Below are 22,491 nucleotides of genomic sequence, written 5' to 3' on the forward strand. Positions count from 1 at the left end.
GTTCAGTACCCCACTTTCAATAATGGATAGAATAACCTGGTAGAATTCTGATCAACAGGTAAAAGAGGACTTGAACAACATTATAAACCAATTAGACCTAATAGACATATGAGGATGAGTCAAAAATTATCCACACTCTGGCTGTAGAATTTATAGTAATTAACTTTTAGAAAAGATAAATATATCATATTTCCACATAATCTCCTTGGTTTTCAATATACTTTGTCCATCTGTCAACAAGCTTTCACATTCCCTGGTTAAAAAATGTTTTATGCTGAGCTGCGAGCCACAAATGCACCGTCTTCACTTCTTCATCAGAAGTGAATCTTTGTCCTCGTAGGACTGCTTTCAGGGGACCAAACAGGTGAAAGTCCAGTGGAGCAACTTCTCTATCCATTCATAGACACTTCTTCATGATAAAACACTTTCTCCATACTGCGCACAAAGTCTTTGATAAATATCGGCATCAGGTGCACCCTCAGACCACAAAAAATGAATCACTGCACGCAGCTCTTCTTTTGTGCAAATCACAAATGGGGCATCCATTTTTGCTCGCACTACAGTTACAAATGAACTGATGTAATATGTTCATGCCTGCACAGCAGTGACTGGGGGAGACAGTAGCCTTGAATGGGAAGCACTGATAAGACAGTGCAGCCAACAGAAGTTTTAATAGAACCCGAGTGTGGATAATTTTTGCCTCACCCTTGTATATAGCACACTCCACCCAGCAACAGCAGAATACATGTTCTTCTCAACAGCAGAATACATGTTCTTCCCATTCTCTGGGATAGACTGTGTGTTGGGCCACAAAATAAGCCTCAATACATTAAAAAAAACATTGAAATCATAGGTGCAACTACTGTGGATTAGGACACAGCAGATAGTATACTGGATTTTTTACAACTATTATCTTAGATGTGTTTAACCTTTTCAAATATAACCCCCCCTTTTTTTCTTTTAAGAACTTTTATTGAGATACAGTTAACATACAATAAACTGCATATATTTAGAGTGTACAATTGGTATCCCAATCTCCCAATTCATTCCCCCCCAACCCTCCCCGCTTTTCCCACTTGGTGTCCATATGTTTAAGTATAACCCTTTTTTAACATGAAGAACTTGGCAATGTCCATGTGATAATACTGGTACTTTGAAAGAATTCATAAACACCTATGATAGTAACAATAGCTAACATTTATTGAATTCTTACTATGCCAGCCACTATTCTAAGCACTTTACATACAGAACTAATTTAACCCTCACAATAACCCAATAAATACTGTTTTTTCCAGTTACAGATGAGGAACTGAGACAGAAAGGCTAAGTAACTTGCTCCAGTGGTAAAACCATTATTTGAACCCAGACAGTTTTACTCCAGGGCTGTTAGTCTTAATCCGGAAATGATTATTTTTCTCTGGAATGTGAGTTTTCAGACCTCTTGTAATATGGCCAAAGATGCCCAGGGGTCTGTATCCCACAGGATAGGAACTGCTACATTATCTCATTTAACCCTCTTAATAGCCTATGAGGTAAGTGCTGTGAACAAACTGAGGCCCAGAGAGTTCAGACATGAAGGGGATAATAATAGATAAGAGCCAGGTCTTGTTTCATATTTCATAATTTCTACTGTAACATATGGTGCTTCTGGAAAGGATTTTCCATCAAGGGAATCAAGGGATAATCTGGAGCACAGGAGGAAGAGAAACTAATCTTTGCCCTTGAGCTGGCACACGTTCCAGGCATTACTGGCCTATAGCCACCTCATGTGTTGTCATGTACCGCAAGTAGAGACATCTGTACCTTCAGGTCATAGTGCATTGAATGACCACATGGCACCAAGGCTTTTTGCACTAGGCACCATCCAGCAGGCTAAGTTGTCTGGGGTGGGGCTTCATGTCTGGACCCTGCTCATGCTTCACCCTGCCATCTGAGATAAGTCACTTGTTTTTCAGTGTGTGCTTATAGTACCTGCTCTGTAAAATGGGGATTATCAGGATGGTTTAGTTGAACCCAGAAAATAAGAAAAATCATAAACCAAATGTAGAGTGAAAGCCCCCTTGGCATTTCTATGCTTGTATTTAGAAATAATTATATGATGTTGGCTAATCTGCAGAGATTTTTGAAAACCTCTGAAGAAGTGAGAACGCATTAATGTACTGCAGTGGTTTTCACTATGTACTTTTTAAAAAAACTGTGGAGTCCTTTCTTCAAACAATATCTTAAAGAAAATCCCAGTGTAGAAAATAAGAGGATGCTCTGCTTAGGCTGGTAACCCTGACCCCTGTGCTTTCTCAGGAATATCTATAGGACTCATCAGAGTGTTAGAAAACCACTAATGTGTCACTCACTGATCTTTAATAGGAATGTGATTGTAACTTAATGAGGCCAGTTGTATAAGGAACATGCACAGTCATCTCATTATTGCCACACCCTGTAAACATGCTGAACTGCATTGGTGAGAAGGCATGCTAACATTATAGCATATCTTACACTGAGAAACTTAAACTCATATCTTTAGAAAATTGGAAGAAGAAATCTGTAGTGTCCTGCTTTATGCTGCTCTTATGCAATAATGATCTATATTGGATTTGTTAAAGCTTTTATTAACTTGGGTACAATGAATATTTTTACTGCTTTGATTAAAATACTAACTTGGGAAGAAGAAAAATTGCCCCGGAGGCCTGTACGTAATCGCATCTCCTGTCCTTTTTCAAGCTTATCAGAAGTTGGAGCTGTTTGCCTTGCAGCAGTAAATACAGTGGAGTTAGACCATCTGGCTTGATCAGCCAGCTCTCCTGCCTCCTGGCTATAGGACTTTATACCTCTCTGAACCTCAGTTCTTCTTATCTCTAAATTGGGGTGATAATATCTATCTCATGGGTTGTGAAGATTATATAAAATTGCATGGCAAAGCGTTTTGTAAACTCTAAAGCTAATGTTAGTGACTTTGGGGTTCCTACTCCTAAGAGAAAAAGCTAAAGACATAAAAATATCTTCAAGTACTATTTTTTGTGGGAATGGAATAGAATTTTATTTTTATTGAGGACAATTTCACATAACAAAATTTACTATTTTAACTGTTTTAAGGTGTATAATTCAGTGACTTTTAGCACATCCACTTTGTTGTGCAACCATTGCCACTATTTAGTCCTAGAATGTTTTTGTCACCCCAGAGGAAACCCCATACCCATTAAGCAGTCACTTCCCATTTTCCCCTCCCAGTGCACCCTGGCAACCACTAATCTGCTTTCTATGTATTTGCCTATTCTGGTTAATTCATATAAATAGAATCATATAATATGTGGCCCTTTGTGCTTGGCTTCTTTCACTTGGCATAATGTTTCCAAAGTTCATTCATATTGTAGTATCTACCCCTTTAATGGTTGTATAATATTACATTGTGTGGATATACCACATTTTGTTTATCCATTCATTAGTTGATAGACACTTGAGTTGTTTCCACCTTTGGGCTATTTTGAATAGTGTTGCTGTGAACATTTGTTATAAGTTTTTATTTGAACACCTATTTTCAGTTCTTGGGTATATCCTCGCATGGATTTGCTGAGTCACATGTAACTTTATGTTTAACTTTTTGAGGAACTGCCGAATGGTTTTCTATAGCAGCTGCACCATTTTACGTTCTACCTCACAATATATTGGGTTCCAGTTTCTCCACGTTCTTGCCAATACTTGTTCTTTTACTTTTCCTTTTTTTTTTTTTGTATTATAGCCACCCTAGTGGGTATAACATGGGGTTTCATTGTGGTTTGATTTGTATTTCCCTAATAGTGTTGAGCATCTTTTGATGTTTTGGGGGTTTTTTTGTTGTTTTTTGGCCACCTTGTGGTATGTGGGATCGTAGCTCCCTGACCAGGGATTGAACTCATGCACCTTGCAGTGGAATCACAGCATCTTAACCACTGGACCACCAAGGAGGTCCTCTTTTGATGTTTTTATTGGCTCTCTGTATATCTTTCTTGGAGAAATATCTATTCAAGTTCTTTGCCCTTTTCTTTTTTCTTTCTTGTTTTTTTTTGTATGTGCTTTGCAGCTTGTGGGATCTTAGTTCCCTGTCTAGGGATTGAACCTGGGCCACAGCAGTGAAACTGCCAAGTCCTAACCACTGGATGGCCAGGGAACTCCTGGATTTTTGTCTTTTTGTTGTTGAGTTGCAGAAGTTCTTTATATAGTCTGGATACTACACCATCATTAGATATATGATTTACAGATATTTTCTCCCATTCTGTGGGTTGCCTTTTCACTTTCTTGATAGCGTCCTTTGATGCATAAACATTTTTAAGTTTGATGAAGTTGTTTTTTCTTTTTTTTTTTTTTTGAATATATTTGACTTATAACTGTGTAAATTTAAGATGTGTAACATGTTAATTTGCTACATTTATATATTATAATATGATTACCATTGTAGTGATATTTAACACCTCTATCACATTACATAATTATTCTTTCTTTTTAGTGTGGTTGAAATAATTAAGTTCTAGTCTGTTAGCAAGTTTGATCATTATAGTACAAATATCATTGTCTACATTCATTATTCTGTGCATTAGATCTCTGTGGCTTATTTACTACTAGTTTCAGGTTTGTATCCAGAAAACCTATTTTTTTCCTTTGGTTGCTTATGCTTTTAGTGTCATGTCTAAGAATCCATTGACAAATCTAAGATTATTAAGATTTACCCCTGTGTTTTCTTTGAAGAGTTTTATACTTTTAGCTCTTTGGATTTAGGTCTTTGATCCATTTTGAGTTAATTTTTTATAAATGGTGCAAGATAAGGGTCTAACTTTATTTTTTTTGCGTGTGGATATCCAGTTGTCCTAGCACCATTTATTGAAGAGACTTCTTTCTCCGTTGAATGGTCTTAGCACGCTTGTCAAAAATCAGTTGACCATAGATATATGCACTTATTTTTGTACTTTCAGTTATATTCCATTAAACTAGACATTTATGCTAATGCCAGTATCACACTTTTGATTACTGTAGCAATGTAGTAAGTTCTGACACTGGGAAGTGTGAGTCCTCCATACTTGTTCCTTTTCAAGATTGCTTTGGCTATTCTGGCTCCCTTGCAATTCCATATTAATATTAAGATCAGTTTTTCCATTTCTGCAAAAAAAAGGCAGTTGTGATTTTGATAAGGATTGCACTGAATCTGTAGATCATTTTGGGGAGTATTACCATGTTAGCAATATTAATCTTCCTGTTCTGTGAACTTTCATGAACATTGTCTTTTCATTTATTTCAGTCTTCTTTAATTTCTAATTAATGTTTTGTCGTTTCCAGTGTACAAGTCACATACCTCCTTGGTTAAATTGATTCCTTAGTATTTTATTCTTTTCAGTGTTACTCTGAACGGAATTACTTTCTTAATTTCCTTTTTGGTTTGTTCATTGTTCATTGTTAATATATAGAAATACAACTGATTTTTGCGTATAGAGTTTGTGTCTTGCAGCTTTGTTGAATTTTCTTTATATAAATCATGTCCTCTGTTTTGCTTCTTTTTTCCCAATTGGATGCCTTTTATTTCCTTTTCTTGCATAATTGCTCTGGCTAAAACTTCTAGTACAGTGTTGGATAATAGTAGTGAAATGGGCATCCTTGTCTTTTTCCTGATCTTAGAGGGGAAAGCTTTTGGTCTTTAATCTTTAAGTATGTTGGCTGTGGATGTTTCATAAATGCCTTTTATCATTTTGAGGAAATTCCCTTCTATTCCTCGTTTAAGTGTTTTTTATCATTGAATGGTTGTTGGATTTATCAAATGCTTTTTTTACATCAGTTGAGGTAATCATGTCGTTCATCCCTGGGATAAGTCTCACTTTGTTGTGGTCTGTAATCCCTTTAATATGCTGCTAGATTTGGTTTGCTAGTATTTTGTTGAGGATTTTTGCCTCTACGTTCATAATAGGGATTGGTTTGTACTTTTCTTGTCATGTATTTGTCTTGCTTTGGTATCAGGATAATAGGGGCTCATAGACGAGTTAGTTAGTATTACCTTGTTTTCTGTTTTTTGAGGAATGGAATTTTGTTGTAGTATAAAAGGCTTGAAGTGGAAGTCACTTGATCTAAGGTCTATTTCTAGCACCACTGCTAATAAGCAAAGGACCTTGGGCAAATTACTTATTCCCCTCTTAGCCTCTCCTTATTCTCATGTTTCATGTTTAAAGTGAGGGTTTAAGACTAGATGATTGCTAATGTCTCTTCAAACTTTAAAATAGTTTTTCATTATTGTTATTCCATTTAACTCCAAAGGCCCAAATTAAAGCTAAGGAATGAGAGTGTTTAGATTGCACATTTTGGCTAAGTATCGTAAAGAACTTTTCAACAGAGAGGGCTGTTCTACAGTGGAGTGAACTGTCAGAAGGGAATGATATTCCCATCACAACTGCATTTTATTAAGGGCTAGACAGCCCTGTCAGGGATGTCGTGGAATGGATTTTTGTGAGTTTTATGGAATGGTTGACTGGATGAATTCTAAGTACTCCCTCTCAGTTCCAAAATCTGTGTCATATCAAATTACCAAGAGAGGGCGAAGGACTGTCTCATTCTTAGAGGACAAAGCCAATCTGTCAAGAGACAGGATGAGATTTTGTTCTGTTTTTGTTCTCTAGTTACAAATATTATACATGTTCAAATATACATGTACAAATATTATACATATTATAAAAAATTCAGAAGTGCCCAGAGAGAATCACTGTTAACAATTTGTTACACTTGCAGATTTTTTTCTGTGCATATGTTAATATTTATAAATTTTTAGGTATTTATGACATCCATTAGGAACATTTTCCACCTAATGCAGGCATACCTTAGATATCATGAGTTCAGTTCCAGACCATTGCAATAAAGTGAATATGCAATAAAATGAGTCACACAAAATTTTTGGTTTCCCAGTTCAGATAAAATTGTATTTATACTGTACTGTAGTCTGTTAAGTATGCAGTAACATTGTCTAAAAAAACAATGTACATACCTTAATTTATACTTTATTGCTGAAAAATGCTATCATCTGAGCCTTCATTGAGTCAGTCTTTTTGCTGGTGGAGGGTCTTGCTTCTATGTTGATAACTGCTGCCTGATCAGGCTGGTGGTTGCTGAAGGTTGGAGTAGCTGTGGCAATTCACAACAGCGAATTGTATCAATTGACTCCTCCTTTCACAAATGATTTCTCTGTAGCATGCAGTGCTGTTTGATAGCATTTTGTCCACAGTAGAACTTCTTTCAAAATTGGAGTCAGTCCTTTCAAACCCTGCCACTGCTTTAGTAACTAAGTTTATGTAATATTCTGAATCCTTTGTTGTCATTTCAACAGTCTTCACAGCATCTCCACCAGGAGTAGATTTCATCTCAAGAAACCACTTTCTTTGCTCATGCATAAGAAGCAGCTCTTAAGCCATTAAAGTTTTATCATGAGATTGCAGCAATTCAGTCACATATTCAGACTCTACTTCTAATTCTAGTTCTCTTGCTGTTTCCACCACTTCTGCAGTTACTTCTTCCACTAACATCTTTAACCCCTCAAATTCATCCACAGGTGTTGGAATACATTTCTTCAAACTCCTGTTCATGTTGCTATTCTGACTTCTTGCCCTGAATTGTAAATATTCTTAATGGCATCTAGAATGGTGAATCCTTTCCAGAGGTTTTCAGTTTTCTTTGCCCAGATTCAAATATGGAATCAATATCTATGGCAGCTATAGTTTTACAAAATGTATTTCTGAAATAATAAGACTTGAAAGTTGAAATCACTCCTTGATGCATGGGCTGCAGAATGGATGTTGTGTGGGCAGGCATGAAAACAACATTAATCTCATTGTACCTTTCCTTCAGGGCCCTTGGGTGATCAGGTGCCTTGTCAGTGAGCAGTAATATTTTGAAAGGACTCTGTTTTGTTTTTTCTGAGCAGTAGGACTCAATAGTGGGCTTAAAATATTCAGTAAACCATGTTGTAAACTGATGCGCTGTCATCCGGGCTTTATTGTTCCACTTACAGAGCACAGGCAGAGTAGGTTTAGCATAATTCTTAAAGGCCTTAGGATTTTTGGAATGGTAAATGAGCACTGTCTTCAACTTAAAGTCACCAGATGCATTATCCCCTAAAGCGAGAGTTGGTCTATCCTTCGAAGCTTTGAAGCCAGACATTGACTTCTCCTGTCTGTGAAAGTTATAGATGGTGTCTGTTTGAAAATCTGTTGTTTACTGTAACCATCTTCATTCATCATCTTAGCTAGATCTTTAGGATAACTTGCTGCAGCTTCTACATCAGCATTTGCTGCTTCACCTTGCACTTTTATGTTGTGGAGATGGCTTCTTTCCTTAAACCTTATGAACCAACCTCTGTTAGCTTTACGCTTTTCTTCTGCAGGTTCCTCACTTCTCTCAGCCTTTGGAGAATTGCTCTGGATTAGGCATTGGCTTAAGGGAAAGCTGTGGCTGGTTTGATCTTTTATCCAACCCGAAACTTTCTTCATATCAGCAGTAAGGCTGTTTTGTTTCCTTATCATTCACGTGTTCTCTGGAGTAGCACTTTTAATTTCCTTCCAGAACTTTTCCTTTGCATTCACGACGTGGGTTAAGTGGCATATGAGACCTAGCTTTTGGCCTGTCTCAGCTTTCAACATGCTTATTCACTAAGCTTAATCCTTTCTAGCTTTTGATTTAAAATGAGGGACGTGTGACTCTTCCTTTCACTTGAACACTTAGAGGTCACTGTAGGGTTATTAATTGGTCTGATTTCAATATTGTGTGTCACAGGGAATAGGGAGGCCCAAGGAGAGTGAGAGAGATGGGGAATAGCTGGTCAGTGGAGCAGTTGGAACACACACGTTTGTTAAGTTTGTTGTCTTATATCAGCGTAGTTTGTGGTGCCCCAAAACATTTACAGTAGCAACAGCAGAGATCTCTAATCACCATAACAAATATAATAGTAATGAAAAAATTTGAAATATTGTGAGAATTACCAGAATGTGACACAGAGACATGAACTGTTGGAAAAATGACACCGATAGACTTGTTCAACCCAGGGTTGTCATAAACCTTCAATTTGTAAAAAAAACAAAAACAAAAAACAAACTGCAGTATCTGCAAAGTGCAATAAAGCAAAGCATAATAAAACAAGGTTTTGCCTGTACTGTCTCTCAAATATCTAGCCATATTGGTTTGTATGTCTATACATATTAGTGTGTGTGTGTCATGCTTTTAAAGTACTAAAGCATAGTATTCTTTTAAATTGACTTTTTAAAAAATTTAACTTATGTCTGTTGATAGACATGCTAATTAACAGTTTATCTCAGTTGAAACAATGGTTCAGTAAACTTTTTACATATATAATTTGCATAGCTGGGCTGGTATTTCTGTAGAATGAATTCCTAGAAATGGAATTACCTGGTCAAGTGGAATTGCCACCTAATTATTAATGGATCTTGTCAAATTGCCCTTCAAAAAAGTTATAGTAGTTTATAATCCCATCAACAGATGTTAAACAGTGCTATTACCCAGTGTTAGAGTATAGGGAATCCTCAGTATTTTTAATCTTTGTGAATCTAATAGGGTGAAAATATCTAATTTGAAAGTCAAGTAGTTCTGGGAATTCCCTGGCGGTCCAATGGTTAGGACCTGCACCTCCACTGCAGGGGGCATTGGTTGGATCTGGGATCTGGGAACTAAGATCCCACAAGCCGTGGTATGACCAAAACAAATAAAATAAAACAAAACAAAAAAGTCAAATAGTTCTGTAAGGTTTAAAAAGCACAACACACCAGTCCTCTGCCTATCTCTGTCCATCCGTGATTATTATTTACTGGCAACCACTTTAAACTTTTTTTGGTTATTTTCTGATTCTGACCTCTGTATTTTTAAGTAACATGATTACTCACACACACACACACACACGCACACACACATGATTTTACTTTTGACTTTCTACCATGGAAAGTGGTAATTATCTTGTACCACTACACCTATACCCATCACATACTCACTTTTCCTCCCGGTTTTTAGTGAAATAAATATTCCCTATTTACATTACTGTGACATATAAATGTTATTCACAGTTGAACCATGTGGTGTATTTGATCATATTTTCTTTCCTTGCTTGGGATTCTTTTGGAATGTTTCTTATTGATCTATAAGTGCTCTTCATATATTACGAATAAACCTTTTGTCGTACGTGTTGCACATATTTTCCTCAGATTGCTATCTGACTTTTTTAAAATAAATTTATTTATTTATTTATTGGCTGCATTAGGTCTTTGTTGCTGCGTGTGGGCTTTCTTTAGTTGTGGTGAGCGGGATCTGCTCGTGTTGCATTGTGCGCGCTTCTCATTGTGCTGGCTTCTCTTATTGTGGAGCATGGGTTCTAGAGCACAGGCTCAATAGTTGTGGTGCACAGGCTTCGTTGCTGCACAGCATGTAGGATCTTCCAAGATCAGGGATGGAACCCATGTCTCCTGCATTGGTAGGTGGATTCTTAACCACTGAGCCACTAGGAAAGCCCCACTATCTGATTTTTTGTGTAGAATTGGTACAGAAATTTTTATAGACTAGATTTATGAACCACCCTGTGGGCTGAGGATTCTGTTATTTGCTGTTCTGTTTGGATGGCCCCTTGTTATTCCTTGTTTTCCATCCTGGTACATCTAAAGTTCTCGCTGCCTAAACAGATTTTAGGTACTTGTTGTAGCTGCCAGTTTATGGTTCTTGAGGGACCTCACCCTCAGATCTGCTCTAGGCTGAAGATGGGCTGCAGGGAGGAGAAGCCGAGCAGAAACATAGTTGGGCCATTGCTAAAGTATGAACTTACACTATTACATAAACATAATTAATAACACCAGCTACCATTTATTGAGTACTTTATAATGTGCCAAATATTTTCTGTGAAGTGGGTAATTTTATTTTTGCCATTGTATGGATCAAGAAACTAAAGCTCAAAGAGATTAACTGAGCCCCATTCAATCAATGATTAGCAGAGTCAGGATTCACATCCAGTCCCTCTGACTCCCTTGCTCTCCCCTAATCTTCCCTGATGTCTGTTTGTCCAATTAGCAAATATTCTTTGAACCTTTTTAGCCCTGTGCTAGGGCCATAGTCAGTTAATATTTTTTCCTTCATGGAGAAATCACTTTGAGAAAGAGTTTATAAAGTTGAATATTCATATTCCCCATGATCCAGGAGTTTAATTCCTAGATATAGGCCAAGAGAAAAGTTTGCACATGCATTCCAGGAGGGAGAATGTAACAGAATTTTCCTGTCAGCACTATTTGTAATAGCAAAAACTTGAAAATAACCCAATACCCATATGTAGGTGAGTGGATAGGTTAGTTGTGATATGTTTTCACAATGGATATAACTTATAAAATAATACATATATAAATATATAAAATAACACAAAAATAATTAACTAAGGTTACAAATCATTATAAGGGTGAAATTTTTAAAAATAAATTTATTTATTGGATTTAATTATTTATTTTAATTTATTGGCTGTGTTGGGTCTTCATTGCTGCACATGGGCTTTCTCTAGTTGCTGAGAGTGGGGGCTACTCTTCATTGTGGTGCGTGGGCTCCTCATTGCGGTGGCTTCTCTTGTTGTGGAGCACAGGCTCTAGGCACGTGGGCTTCAGTAGTTGCGGCACACGGGCTCAATAGTTGTGGCTCACAGGCTCTAGAGCACAGGCTCAGTGTTGTGGCACACGGGCTTAGTTGCTTGAAGCATGTGTTATCTTCCTGGGGCAGGGACCGAACCCGTGTCCCCTGCATTGGCAGGCGGATTCTTAACCACTGCGCCACCTAGGAAGTCCCTTAAGGATGAATCTTAACAATATAATATTGAGTAAAAAAAGTGCCTGAAGACTACTTATAACTTGATACCTTTTATAGAAAGCTAAAAACAATGAAAATCAAACAATGTTTTAGAAATATGTATGTGTGTGATAAGGTCATATTTTAAAAAGCAAAGGAATAATAAAATCAAGATTTAGGATAAGGCTGATGTTGAATGGAGAACTGGAGGATTGGTTAGAGAAGGGGACATAGCTAAATATAAGTAAGTTTAGATGCTCCAGTTCTTATGTTGGGTGGTAGATTCAGTATTTGTTATATTATAAAAAAATAATTGGGACTTCCCTGGTGGTGCAGTGGTTAAGAATCCACATGCCAATGCAGGGGACACGGGTTCGATCCCTGGTCCGGGAAAATCCCACATGCTGCAGAGCAACTAAAGCCCTGGGCGCCGCAACTACTGAGCCTGTGCTCTAGAGTGCGCAAGTCACAACAATTGAGCCCACATGTCACAACTACTGAAGCCTGCATGCCTAGAGCGCATGCTCTGCAACAAGAGAAGCCACCACAATGAGAAGCCTGTGTACCACAACGAAGAGTAGCCCCCACTCACCAGAAGCCCAAGCGCAGCAATGAAGACCCAACATAGCCAATAAATAAGTGAATAAATTTATCAAAAATATAATTATAATTAAAAAGGAAAGAAATCCTGTCACTGCTTCATCATGAATGAACCTTTGGGAAATTATGCTAAGTGAAATAAGCCATTCATAAAAAGACAAATACTTCCACTTATATGAGGTACCTAGAGTAGTCAGATTCATACAGATAGAACGTAGAATGGTAGTTGCCAAGGGCTGGGGGAGAGGGGGAACTGGGAAGTTGTTGTTTAATGGGTACAGAGTTTCAGATTTGGCAAGATGAAAAAGTTTTAGAGATCTGTTGCACAGCAGTGTGAATGTACTTAACACTACTGAACTGTACACTTAAAAATGGTTTAGATGGTTAAATTGGTTAAATTTTATGTGTTTTTCTTAGGCACAGTTTTATTTATTTATTTATTTGGCTGTGCCATGCAGCCTGTGGGATCTTAGTTCCCCAACCAGGGATCGAACCTGGGCCACAACAATGAAAGAGCCAAGTCCTAACCAGTGGACCACCAGGGGACCCCCAAAAATAATTTTTAAAAATTAAAACAAACATGGTCTGTGCATCGACTGACGATGAGAATATTCATTAACCAGAGATTCTGGTTTTTTTTCTCTACTAGAAGTTTAAAAATAAAGGCAAGAAAGAAGGGAATTTCTAAGACAGGGATTTACCTTACCAGATATTAATACATAATATAAAGAGTAGACATAGACCAGTGGAAGAGAGTGAAGATCTCAGAGACACATCCCTGTATAATGGGAACTTAATATACACTAAAGGTGTATCACGAATCAGTGAAGAAAATAATCGTTGTTAAATAGATTGCGTTGAGAAAACTGGCTTACCATATGGAGAAAAATTAAAACTAAATTCCTGTATAACACTGCATACAAAAAGGAACTAAAGATAGATTTAAGATCTAATTATGAAAAGCAAAATTATGAAGTTAATGAAAAATGTATAGGCAGATAAGATCAAGATTTGATAAATTTCATTATTTTAAGATTAAGAATTTTTGTTTGATAAACATACTATAAGCAAAGTTAGCTGATAACAGGATGGGAGATTAATAATGATTAAAACTAATAGATTAGTATCTAGACTATACAAAGTAACTCCTATAAATCAACAAATGAAAGACAGCAACTCCAGTAGAAAAATGGGCAAAGAATATGAACAGGCAGTTGACAGGAGAGGAAATCCAAAAGTCCATCAAGCCTGAGAAGGGACACTCAAAGTCAGTATGAGTTAGAGAAATGAACATTAAAATGTGAATTATCAGGACTTCCTAGGTGGCACAATGGTTAAGAATCCACCTGCCAATGCAGGGGACACAGGTTCGAGCCCTGCTCTGGGAAGATCTCACATACTGTGGAGCAACTAAGCCAGTGCACCACAACTATTGAGCCTGCGCTCTAGAGCCCATGTGCCACAACTGTTGAGCCCATATACTGCAACTACTGGAGCTCACATGCCTAGAGCCCGTGCTCTGGAACAAGAGAAGCCCACACACCAGGATGAAGAGTAGCCCCCGCTCACCCCCCGTGTGCAGCAATGAAGACCCAACACAGCCAATAAATAAATAAATAAATTTATTTAAAAAAAACAAAAAAACATGATTTATCAATTTATTCAATTGGGTAGAAACTAGAAAGCCAGATATTTCCAAGTATTGGTGTGGATCAGAGGCTGTAGGAACCCCCGTGTATTCTTTGTGGGTAAGAAGCCTGGTGCAGGAATTGTGGAGAGCCGCGTGGAACGATTCAGTCAGATAGAATATATACATGTCTTGTGACATAGCCTAACAGGACATATGAGAGGGTGTTCATGTAATTGTTAATTTTGGCAGTTAATTGCAGAGTTGAGGGTAGTCTGGATACCTGTCTCTGAGTAAACAGGCAAAATGTGGTGGTTGCATATCATGATACTGTTACCCATCACAGCTTGTGGACCTGAAAAGCATAGTACTGAGTGGAAAAAGTAACAAAATGAAAGATACACAACACAGTGCCAAGTAATAAATCAAAAATATACATGTTAAACACATTAGAATGTCTCTGGAGTGAGGAGTAGGAACCAAAAAGAATTAAAACAACTCCCTTGAGAATGCTGTGTAAAGGAGAGGCACTGGGATTGTTATTGAGTAGTAGAAATATGAACTGTTTGAGATTAGCTGTCAGAGCTTTCCAAAAAAATGCTTCTTATGGCATGCCAAGAAGTGATGGAATTAATTGAAAAGGCTCTGTTTCTCTCAAACTGAATGAAATTTTCTGTTCTTCACTAGTGCTGGTTGGTGGCCCAGCCTTCCATTGGGCACCCATGACTACTGAGTAGAAAAACACTAGCTCTGTTCTCTTAGACCAGGTTTCTCAGTAGGAAGACTGTTAACGTTTTAGCCAGATGATTCTTTATTTTTTCAGAGGGCTATCCTGTGCATTGTAGGATGTTTAGCAGCAGCCGCAGCAGCCCTGGCCTCTAACACTCCTCCCCTAATTGTGACAGTCAAAAATCTCCAGACATTGGCAGATGTCCCCTGGGGAGAAAACTCACCCCCACTGAGAAACACTGTCCCAGACTCTGGGACCTAGAGCAGCATGAATGTTGCCAGCCGTGAGATTGTTTATGAGCAAGTATGCCAACCTACTGGTTTCACTGTGAAAAGTATCAAACTTTTCTCTGTAATTTAGGAGTTCAAAGAAAAGAAACTTCACTTTAAAAGAAGAGAAACAGTCTAAATTAACTGCTGTTGGGAGCTAGTGATTTTACTGTTTTCTGTATTTAAATTTCAGGTGCTGTTCTTTTCGATAACAGCAACAATAGTAATAATACCTTAAACTGCTTATAGTTTTGAATTTGTTGATTTAAAAAAAATACTTTTCTCGTCTGTTCTCTCTTTGGAACCTCACAACAAATAGCTTTATAAGATAGGATAGGGATTTGTCTCCATTTTTCAGATTAGTAAACCAAAGTGCAGAATCCTGAAGCGATTTGCCAGGAGCACATGACCATTAAATTGGAGAGCCGGATGTAAAATCTGATTCTTGGTTAAGTGTTCTTTTCCATAAAGTACTCAACCATTTTTTGAAGTTTCCAAAAGCTTCAGGAAGTTTTAGTTCTGCCATGGTCATTTCTGTTTTTAACCCTGCTGATTTTTCTTTTAATGACTTTTACCCAAGTCCTTTCCTTGGATTGCTGGTAGTTTTACAATCACTCCTCTTTGTTCTACATCATCTTGCCTCCTCAGGGTTCCCCCCCAGCTTTGTGACTGATGATGGGAGGCAGAACTTGGGAGACAGAAGATCTGGATTGGCAGCCTCGCCCAGGCCAGACTTGCTGTTTGGCTTCTGTGTAGCTCAATTTTCATCATCTATTCAGAGAATCTAATCTTACTTGCTCCTTAGCTCCCTCAGGGATGTTAGGGGAAGGAGTAAGTTTATGCCTGGAAAAGTAGCTGTCCATTTTTAAAGATCTCCAAGGAGAAGCTTTCATCATCTCTGTCTGTTCCCAAATATAGTATCTTTTCAGACTTCTATCCCCTGAACTGCTCTTCCCTCCTGCAGTGGATGAGTGGCAAAATCTCCTACCTGGAAATCTTTAAAGTACTATTTATTTTTCTTAAACCAAGACATTAAGAGGGTTACTAGAATGTGGCTAGAAATTGCTAAGATGGTAAAAGGTTGTAATCCACTTTCTATGAGAAAGAAAAACTTTTCTGCTCAGAATATAATAAAAACTCCCAAGTGTGATGAGCCTCCTCTGAGCCTTGCCTACCTCTTTAGGCTCATTTCTCACACCTGCCTCAGGTACTAGTTGTACTCTCTCAAGCATACCATGTCCCCGCATCACGATGCCTTTCTCCACCTGCACCCGTTGGACCATCAGGACAGAAATGATAGGTTGCTTTTTTTAGGAAATCTTCCTTGATTCCTCCACGTTGAGTGAAGCACCTCTGCTCTACTTTCTTGGCCATCAGGGCCTACTCCATTATAGCATTTATCATACTGCATTATAGTTATTTGTTTCTCCTCAGTAAACTTCTCCTTCATGAGGAGGTTTTGTTTTTTATCTCTGAATTCCCCAGTCCTTAGCCTGGTGTCCAGTAAATGCTCAGTAAGTGTTTATTAAATGACTGCTTGAGTGACTGTTTTGCCTGCAGAGGAGAAGACTTGGGGGAAAAAAAAGACATAAAATTAGGAGAGGAGGCATAAGAAATAGGGAGTAAATTTACTCTGAGCTTCTCTGAAGGACAAGAGTCTGAACCGGAGGCAGAAGAGGAAGACAAAGGCAGATTTTTTTCAGGTCAACATCAGGAAAGAACTATCTAGCGCATCTATTATCATTGGAATGCCTGCTTCATGTGGTAAGGGTGACCATTTGCCAGGAGTGTGGTAGGAGGTAATTGCCAGCCAAGTTTCTGCCCTGTAGAATATTCCTGTAATATGTGGCGTCTTTACCAGGTCACAGAAACTGTGCTGACTATATCTGTTTGCTGGGCTTCTGGGTGATCTTCAGATAATAGCCATGCTTTCCTGTAGTTTTATCCAGGCCTGATATCCCAGTGTCTTCAGCTGTTCCTTATGTGATTTGGTTTCCAGACCCTTTGTAATCCTGCCTGCTCCATTATGGTCATGCTTATTCGTCAGTGTTCTTTTTACAGTGTGGTCCTAAAACCTGATCTCAGGGCCCAAGAATGTTTTGAGAGCAGAGAACGGTAGAGCTGCTGCCTCCTTCATTCTGGGTTTATTCTTTTTTTAAAAAAATTTATTTATTTATTGGCTGTGTTGGGTCTTCATTGGTGCACACACATTGGTGCTTTCTCTAGTTGCTGCAAGCGGGGGCTGCTCTTCATTTTGGTGCGCGGCCTCCTCCTTCATTGTAGTGGCTTCTCTTGTTGCGAAGCATGGGCTCTAGGTGCGTGGGCTTCAATGATTGTGGCACACGGGCTCAATAGTTGTGGCTCGTGGGCTCTAGAGCACGGGCTCAATAGTTGTGGTGCACGGGCTTAGATGCTCCATGGCATGTGGAATCTTCCCAGAGCAGGGCTCGAACCCATGTCTCCTGCATTGGCAGGTGGATTCTAACCACTGCGCAACCTAGGAGTCCTCTGGGTTTATTCTTAAGCAACATAGTGTTGCCTTGGCTTTTTTGGTAATGGTCCTGTTGGCATATATTCCCTGGCAATTTGTGGTCAGGTGAAACCCCTAGATCTGTTTCACATGAGCTGCTATTAAGCTACTCCTTCCCCATCCTATGCTTGGGTAGTTGGTGAGGTTTCATCATAAGGTTTTGGTTCTTCATTTCAGCTTATCGGTTCACAGAATGTTAGAACTAGAAGAATTCTAGGAATGAACTTTATTCATTTTGAATCTTGTTTCTGTTTTCCATGTTTGTTGCCTTGCTCCTCTCTCCTTCCCAAACATTGTGCTATTCACAATTTGGTAAGCAGATTCTTTGTATTTTCATCCAAATTATTCATGAAAATATTAACCAGAGCTGTGGAGCATATCCCAGACACCTGCTTCCAACTGACCTCTGTGCATTTATTAGCATTTTTTCCAAGCTGATACAAGTTGTGAGTCTCTTACTTTGTTCTACTACCTGGACTTGTAGTTTTCATTTCATCCTCAGCATTCCTCTTCAGCCAAGCATGGCAGGTGATCCCTGCCCCCACAACTTAGGAAGATACAGAAGTGATGAGAATGCCGAGAGTTAGAAGTGCCAAGCATCAGCACACTGGCAAGGGAGCTGGTGCCCAGAGAAGGATGTGATCTGCGAGCTCTTTTTTGACTTTTTGTGAATTACAGTTTCTGAGATGAAAGAAATCTAAAACAAAGACAGTCCATTTAAAATGGGCTAGCTCTGGGACATCCCTGGTGGCACAGTGGTTAAGAATCCACCTGCCAATGCAGGGGACATGGGTTCAATCCCTGGTCCGGGAAGATCCCACATGCCACAGAGTAACGAAGCCCATGCGCCACAACTACTGAGCCTGTGTGCTGCAGCTACTGAGGCCCACGTGCCTAGAGCCTGTGCTCCACAAGAGGAGCCACAACACAGAAGCCCATGCACAACAACAAAGAGTAGCCCCCACTCTCCACAACTAGAGAAAGCCTGTGCGCAGCAGCGAAAACCCAATGCAGCCAAATAAATAAATTAAATAAATAAAATGGGCTCTCTCTTATTGTTAGCATCTAACATCATCATCTCAACTGTGTAGCCTTGTGGAGAGATAAGTGGAATGTTGCTATTCTTACCTTCCAGATTGGAGAAGCTGGATCAGTGAGTTAGTTTCAGGCTAGTCTTCACTTCAGCTTCATTTTTGCAGATTCAGGGAAGGAAGGATGAATGGCTTGCACACACGCATGCGTACACACACACACGCATGCATACACACACGCATGCGTACACACACACACGGATGAATGGCTTGCGCACACACATGCGTGTACACACACACACACACGCTCACACTCACACACACACACACCATAATGAAGCCTCCTTCAGAACCAGCCAGAGCTCTGACATTTCCAGTCTCGCCTTGACAGCTCCTGCCCACACTGCTACATCTCTCCTCCGAACGCCCATAGCGGTGCTTGATGCTTTGCATTGCTGCCCAGTTCATGCATTTATGTCTCATCACCCCAAATTCTGGAAGAGAAGTTAGGGCCACTGCATCAGGTACAAGCACGTGGTTGAGCAAACTATTGAACCAAATGTGTTGCCACCAGATGGCACCAGAGTCCCTGCTGTTCTGAGAAGCTTGAGTAACCTTCAGCCATTTATTGCCAAGCTAGTCATTAAAAATACCTTCCTTAACGAAGAAGCTTCAACTTATTTATTAAGCAAAATGCCAATAAATACTACAGTAGACACAAATAAATCAACCAGGCAAAATTGTAACTTACCATTTTCCCCATGGTAGACTATTCCGTTCACCCAGCCCCTCTGCCTGCCCTTTGTCAGGCAGTGAGCTCTCTCCCAACAGCTGCTTTCTAAGCCCTGAACAGAATCTGGCTTTCAACCCTCCCTGGTAGAGAGTGTCTCGTTACCTGAAAGTGGCCTCAAATCCTTGATTTGGGTTTTGGATCATTTATTTTTCCTGGAAAGGAGAAATTAAACATTATAAAGAAATTGCTGTAACGTCACCACCTTTAACATGTTGATTATTTTGATTACCTCATTGCAATCTTTGCTCCCTTATATATATGGCTTTATTAATTTTCAATCATGTGAAGCCATAGTAAAAGCTCTCATTTACTGAATGCTTACTATGCAACTGTGCTTGTTGTTTTATATACATTGCTGCCATTGAAATAAGAGCTATTATATTGAATCCTTACATTATATTTATTACACTACTTATACTGAATGCTTGGCTTGTTGGGTACTGTTCTAAAAGTTTTCCATGCATTAACTCACATAACCTATACAGCCTGATGAGAGTAGGTTCTGTTTACCTCATTTACAGTTCGGAAAACTGGGGCTATCAGAGTTAAGTGACTTGCCTAAGGTAACAGTAAATAGCTGTGTTGGTATTCATATCTAGGTCTCTTTAATTCTAAAATCTCTGTTAATTTCACTATATTATATCATTCTGCTTTGTTCATTTGCTCTTTAATGATTTCTGTTTGTACTTCATCTTTAGGAAGGGTCTAATTCATATAATCGGTAAAATAAGGGTTTGATCTGTGTTATTCTCCTGCTGCTAGACTGTTAGCTCTTTGAGGACAGGGACTAGAGATCATGTTTATTTCTGCGTTCCTCTTCCCATTAAATGCAGAGTAAATACTTTTTTTTTTTTAATAAATTAATTTTATTGTCTATGTTGGGTCTTTTTTGCTGTGCATGGGCTTTCTTTAGTTGCAGTGAGTGGGGGCTACTCTTCATTGTGGTGTGCGGGCTCCTCATTGCCATGGCTTCTCTTGTTGCAGAGCATGGGCTCTAGGCACGTGGGCTTCAGTAGTTGCAGCACATGGGCTCAATAGTTGTGGCTCACGGGCTCTAAAGCACAGGCTCAAATAGTTGTGGTACATGGGCTTAGTTGCTCCGCAGCACGTGGGATCTTCCTGGAGCAGTGATTGAACCTGTGTTCCCTGCATTGGCAGGCGAATTCTTAACCACTGCACCACCTAGGAAGCCCCAGAGTAAATACTTGATGGATGAATGAGTGAATGCAGCCGCCTTCACTCTCCCAGGGAGTCTGAAATACAAGGTTGCCTAACAGAACCTTAAGATGCTAAGAGTTGAAGGGCTTTGAAAATCAAGTCAAACGCTTCCTTTAAGGAGGATGGCCCTCCTTGGGGTGACCTAATGAGTTGGAGGCAGAACAGAACTAGAATCCAGGTTTGCTGGGCTTTTACTGGGCCATCTGGTTTCAAAGAGCCTAATCCTATCCCTAAATTTCCTTCCTTCCTTCCCTTTCCTACCCACCCACCTCCTGTCTTATCTTTCATGATGTGTAAGTTGAGTTGCTTTACACTCTTAAAGTTTTAAGCCTGAAAGTTACAAAACAAGGCAAGATTTTTCATTCCTTTTACACTGATACCCAGACTTACTCCTAATTATGTCTTTGTTCAACCCAGAATAGAATCCAGGTCCTCTGCCTCTTACCGCATCCAAAATATGCAGAGCTGCAGCTCATATAGGGAAAATTATCTTGACTGGATTCCCCACCAGAAGATGCTATTGGTGATTGATGGGGAGTGGGAAAGAGGCTATTAGGGCAGGTTGGTGGTTTTTATGTAACAGCCAAGTTTTTGGAAAAGCTGGAAGGAAAAAGGAATTCCTGTTCTTTCTCCAAGAGGACACATGTGACCAGACTATGTGATTTAATTCTCTAGTCTCTGGGCCTGCTGTTTTGTAAACACCCCCATGAGCCTGTTAAAGCAAACAGTGTGAAGGCTGAAGATGCTGCAGCCCTTCTTTCCACATCCACCTTCATCTACCCTCTTTTAGTGTTATGATTCCCCTAAGTTTAAATAATCTGCAGTTGTTTGTTGTGATGTCTTTTCCTGGTCTCTTCCCAATATCTCCTAGAATGTCACCTGGAGCGTTATTTGGGTAGCCATTTGTTGTGTCTCCTGGTGCTTCCACCTTTTTTTGGTAAGGCCAGAATATTTTAGAATGCTTCATTCAGGGGGTCAACTGTGGGTTCCTGTACAGTGGAATTGGTACTGAGGCTATATTGTTCACTGACCAGTGGGCACACAGCGCTGGAAGCTCTAAAGCTAAGTGGCTGCTTACCATTCTCTTCCACTGTCTCTTTCTTTTTTAAAATATGTGTAAAATAACACTAAAAAACTAAGGCTTTTTCTTGCCACAGAGCAGTCTATAAGAGAGTAGCAGCTACAGACAGCTGAACGCTAAAAACATGCTTTAAGCTGCACTATCCGGTGTTGTAACCACCAGTCCCATGTGGCTGTTGAACGCTTGAAATGTGACAGGTCTCTTTTGAGATGTAATGTAAATATAAAATAAACATCGGATTTTAAAGCCTTAGTACAAAAAAAGATAAAATATTTCATAGATAGTTTTATATTGAGTACATATTGAAATGGTAATATTTTAGATATACAGTAAAACCTTGGTTTGTGAGCATAATTCGTTCTGGAAACATGCTTGTAATCCAAAGCTCTTGTATATCAAAGCGAATTTCCCCATAAGAAATAATGGAAACTCAGATGATTTGTTCCACAACCCAAAAGTATTCATATAAAAATGATTACAATACAGTAATATAATACAAAATAATAAAGAAAATACAAAGTATAAAGAAGAATAAACAAATTAACCTGCACTTACCTTTTAAAACCTTTGTGGCTGGTGTGAGGGAGACAAGAGAGAGGAGGGTTATTGTGTAGGACGACTTTCACTGTCACTAACGGAATCACTGCTATCTGTTGGCTCAATGGAATCTTTTTCTTTTCGTGCAGCTTTAACAGGGAGCCTATCCAATGACACTTGCTTTTGCCTCCTTTTGAGGATTTCGTGGAAATGTGACATTGTATTGTCACTAAACAGATTCATCGCTCGCACTGCTACAGC

The 22,491-nt window shown here is 39.1% G+C and overlaps 1 protein-coding gene across 2 annotated transcripts in view; it reads left to right on the forward strand.

The window, feature by feature from the left end:
* The window catches only part of RNF121 (ring finger protein 121), an 84,444-nt gene that overhangs the window by 37,916 nt on the left and 24,037 nt on the right, over positions 1-22,491 (forward strand). The gene's annotated exons all lie outside the window — the stretch shown is intronic.

This window comes from Hippopotamus amphibius, chromosome 9, assembly GCF_030028045.1.
Source record: "Hippopotamus amphibius kiboko isolate mHipAmp2 chromosome 9, mHipAmp2.hap2, whole genome shotgun sequence".
Taxonomy (NCBI): Eukaryota; Metazoa; Chordata; class Mammalia; order Artiodactyla; family Hippopotamidae; genus Hippopotamus; species Hippopotamus amphibius.